Source organism: Trichechus manatus, unplaced genomic scaffold (assembly GCF_000243295.1).
Source record: "Trichechus manatus latirostris isolate Lorelei unplaced genomic scaffold, TriManLat1.0 scaffold00009, whole genome shotgun sequence".
Classification (NCBI taxonomy): Eukaryota; Metazoa; Chordata; class Mammalia; order Sirenia; family Trichechidae; genus Trichechus; species Trichechus manatus.
The window spans coordinates 31,016,168-31,020,735 of NW_004443945.1; the positions used below are offsets into that span (position 1 = coordinate 31,016,168).

General features: G+C 39.5%; 1 protein-coding gene across 1 annotated transcript in view; it reads left to right on the forward strand.

Moving 5' to 3' along the window:
* The window catches only part of MMP16 (matrix metallopeptidase 16), a 358,917-nt gene that overhangs the window by 142,998 nt on the left and 211,351 nt on the right, over positions 1–4,568 (forward strand). The gene's annotated exons all lie outside the window — the stretch shown is intronic.

Genomic DNA, 4,568 nt, shown 5'->3' on the forward strand with positions numbered 1-4,568 from the left:
GTGAAATTGCATTTTTATTTGGAGATTATTTAATGTTTTACTTCTCCATCATTCTGTAGGCTGCGTGAGAGCAAAGGCTACTGTATTGTTCACTGTTGTGACCTCAAGGCTTAGCCCACAACCTGTTCATAATAGGATTTCAGTAAACATTGAATTAGTACATCATACAGTAATTTTTTTGTTTTGTTTTAGTCCCTTCTTTCGAGGAACCTGGAATACTGCTTCTTGCCCTTGAGAAACTTTCATTAATTTTAACTCATTAACTATAAAGCATACACATTATTAAAACACAAGTCTAACGTTATTGTAAAAAAAGTTTCTAAATATCAAAAATCATTTCATCTTTTTTTAATATCAAAAAGCATTTAATCCTTTTATAATCTTAGTTATAATAGATGTTACACTCTTTTAACCTAATTCTATGCTGTTTCCCTGCAAAACAGGTGTTACATTTCCAAGAACGGATTAGCCTCTGAAGCCCTGGTGATGTAGTGGTTAAGAGCTTGGCTGCTAGCCAAAAGGTCGGCAGTTCGAATCCACCAGAGCTGTTACTTGGAAACCCTGTGGGGCAGTTCTACTCTGTGCTATCAACTCAATGGCAGTGGGTTTGGTTTGGGGGTTTGATATAGCCTCTTGGGCAAAGAATGCTTTCGTGATTTTAAAACGTAAGATTGTCCCTGGAGAGAGATTGCTGATTTGTGAGATCACCCATTACTGAAAGTAGGAAAACTTTTGTTTTTGTTGTTGTTTTTTTCAGTATTCTTCCATTATTCACTCTCTTCTGGGGTCATATCAGGAGAATCTGCTCCAGTAATTCTCCTGCCCTGCATTCAAATTGAGGCTCAGCACTTCCAGAACTCAATATTCTTACTAATGAATTGGTAAAATCAAACTTCTTTCTTCCTGTTGGGTGGAATCAGGAAAAGTCAGGGTATCACCTCTCCTTTGTCTTCAGACAGGTATGCTATTTTGAAGGAAATAGAAGTTTTACATTTTAAAAGCTGCTCATTCATAACATATGGGTCCTGTGGGGCAGATAAGTAATGTATGCATGGGCTTAATTGTGCTTACTTACTAATCAGTAGTACACAATTTTACACGATGTGGTGAAAACCAGGTGAAATTGTGCACTACAGATTAGTAAGTAAGCACAATTAAGCCCCTATGTACCTTGCTTATTGGGTAATCTATCCCTGCAAGAGGCAAAGATAAAAACCACCAAATGCCTTCCTACCAATGATCTAAATTGTCATCTCATATTTTACCTTGCTCCATATTTCTTAGGGCTTACCCAGATTCCCTGGGAAGTTACTAACCTCTGCTATGTATGTGATAAGGATTTGATACTCACATTTGGAGAACCAGACTCCTGGTGGAGCTAGCTGTGTGTGTGGAGGTCGTGGTGGTGGTGGTGGTGGTGGTAAATAATTGGATAGTAAACCCAGTGGGCAGAAAACATAGCAAAACATTCGTATGGTTTCAATTGTGATATTAACTGGGCCTTAATACATGCATTCCCCACTTTTGCCATCTCTCTGAATTTGCTATGTTCTGTGTATTCATTTAACAACGATTACTGAAGCTCAGCTATGTGCCAGGAGCTGTTCTTCATGTCGGGCCTGCAATGTTAAGCAAGATATTAAGGTAAAAAACAAACCAACAAATAAACAAAACAACTGGATGCCTATTGTGATAAAAGCAATGAGGAATGTGAATGGAGTAATATATGGGATTACTAGTGGTAGTGAGGTGGAGTCAGGGAAGACTTCTTGGAAGAAGTCTAATTTGAGTTAAATTCTAAAAAAGAAGAGAAAAGCATATTCCCTACACCAGGAAAAGCAAATGCAATGGCCTGAGGGAGGGACAACACTGACTTGTTCCAGGAACTGAAAAAAAAGGCAGTGTGTCTTGGAATATCAAGAGAGGGTGGTATGAAAACAGGGTAGAGAGTTAACAGTGACTATGCAGGGATTTGTAAGCTATAGTAGTGACTTCGGATGTTTTATTAAGTGCAGTGGATAACTGATGAAGGACTATAATCAAATAAAGAGCATGATCTGATTACATTTAAAAAAGTATAACTCAGTGAGGGAAGGAAAGAAAGTGGTAGCAATAGGAAAGCACAGAGGCCAGTTGGAGAATCTTACAGTGTATGGTGGGAAGTGAGGGTGCTTCGAACAAGGGGCTGTTGTTGTTTTGGGGGCTGGAAAGTCGATTTTTGACTCACAGCAACTCCATATGACTGAACAGAACTGCTCCCATAGGGTTTTCTAGGCTGTAATCTTTACAGGAGCAGATCGCCACGTCTTTCTCCTGCAGAGCTTCTGGGTGGATTTGAACCACCAAACGTTCAGTTAGTGGCTGAGTATTTAATCACTGCACCACCAGGGATTCTTGAACAAGGGATAGCAGCAGAAATAAGAATTTTGATTCAAGTTTAAAACGGAGCTAAGATGTGATGATGGATTGAATATCCGTGATGAAGAAAAAGATGAAATTAAGGATGACCCTATATTTTTGCTTTAAACAGCAGTGTGATAGTGGAGTCTGGACATTAGGGTGAGGTCAGGGTTGGAAAGTTAAATGATGTGTCTTTGGCAGATACATGGTATTTAAGGCTTGGGTTTTGAAGAGATAATCAAGGAGAGTTTAGACACAGTTGACTGGCAGTGATAAGGCTTCAGTAATAAACTGCTCTGAAAGAATTAATAAAGTGAGCAGAAAAAATAAAAGCCCAGGCAGAAAGAGTTCCAGTGGTTTTTATGCTGTAAGACTGAAATGGCCCTAAGTGAAATATTCTAGCAGGGAATGAAGAATATTAATAGGGCTGGGCAGATTGGACTGTGTGAATTTATTTTACACCGGCAATTAGAGAAGCCCTCGAAAGTAGGTGTTAGTGTTATACCCAGAACATATGCAGCTGCAATTCGGTGTCCTTTCTTGATATAAAATAGGGTGTTTTGTTTGCATAAAAGTAGAACGCTCTCAGTTATTATATGCATGTTTTCATACAGTCTGCCTTCTCATCTTGAAATGGGAATAGGGTCTCCTAGGGTTTCCGAAGATACAAACAGGCAGCTGGGTCACTTGTCTTGACAACATGGCAGCCTGCAATAACAGAGGGAGCCAAGCCTGGGTGTCAGTCAGACCTCTATTTTAATATTCATTCTTCCTCTTGCTATTGATGCATCCTTGGGCAAGTTACTTAATCTTTCTGAGGTTTTATTCTGTCATTTATAAAATAGGGTTAATAATGCTTAACTTGCAGACGTTTTATGAGGCTTTATAAAGATTAAAGATTGTTGTTGCCATTAGTTGCCATCCGGTTGACTCCAACTCATGGCAACCCCCATGAGCAACCGAATGAAATGCTGCCTTGTCCCACACCATCCTCATGATCACCAACATGCTTGAATCCATTGTTGCCTTCCAACCTAAGGGAGTCATCTTCCAGCACTATATTGGATTCTGTTGTGATTCATGGAATTTTCATTGGCTAATTTTCAGAAGTAGATGACCAGGCCTTTCTCCCTAATCTGTCTTAGTCTGGAAGCTCCTCTGAATTCTGTATCTAGCATAGGTGACATTGCTGATATTTGAAATACCGGTGGCATAGCTTCCAGCATCATGACAACATGTAAGGCACTACATTATGACAAACTGACAGACAGGTAGTGGAAGGATTAAAGATAATGCATGTAAATCACCTGGTACATAGTGGGCAGTAGAGGAATGGTAGGGGTTTCTATCATTATCAAGGCCTGTTGGAGGTAGGACTGGTATATTAGTGTGACCAAAAATAGGTTCAATTGAGCGAAGTAAAAAGGACATATGTAGTTTGAAACCAAATTATGAATGACTTGAAGCCATTCTAAGAATTGTTTCTGTAAGATGTGAGTAGCTTCAATAGTGTATAACAGAAAAAGAAGAGATTGGGAATTGTCATAGTCAGAATATAATATATAAATCCATTGCCATCTAGTCTATTCCAACTCATAGCAACCCTGTAGGACAGAGTAGAATGGTCCTACAGGGTTCCCAAGGCTGTAATCTTTACGGAAGCAGACTGACTTCTGTGGAGCAGCTGGTGAGTTCAAACCACCTACCTTTTGGTTAGCAGCCAAGTGCTTAATCACTGCACCACCAGGGCTTCTATATAATATATAGATATTGATAAACTGTCTTTTCATCCCTTCCCACCCATTGCCATCGAGTCAATTCCAACTCATTAGGGAGAGTAAATATGGCACAAAAACCAGTAAAATCAAACATGTTGCTGTCAAAGCCAATTCCGACTCACAGCGACCCGATGGGACAGAGTAGAACTGCCCGCATAGGGTTTCCGAGGAACGGCTGGTAGATTTGAACTGCCAACCTTTTGGTTAGCAGCCAAGCTCTTAACCACTGTGCCACTAGGGCTCCTCTGGAGAGAATTTAAGGAAGTAGCTACATTTTTAAAAACAAGAGTAGTTTCTCTCAGACCAGTATCTCCGTACTTTTTTGATTTCATATCTCCATCAATCAATTTTTTCAACATGTACGCATTTTTTATTTATAATTATATTCAT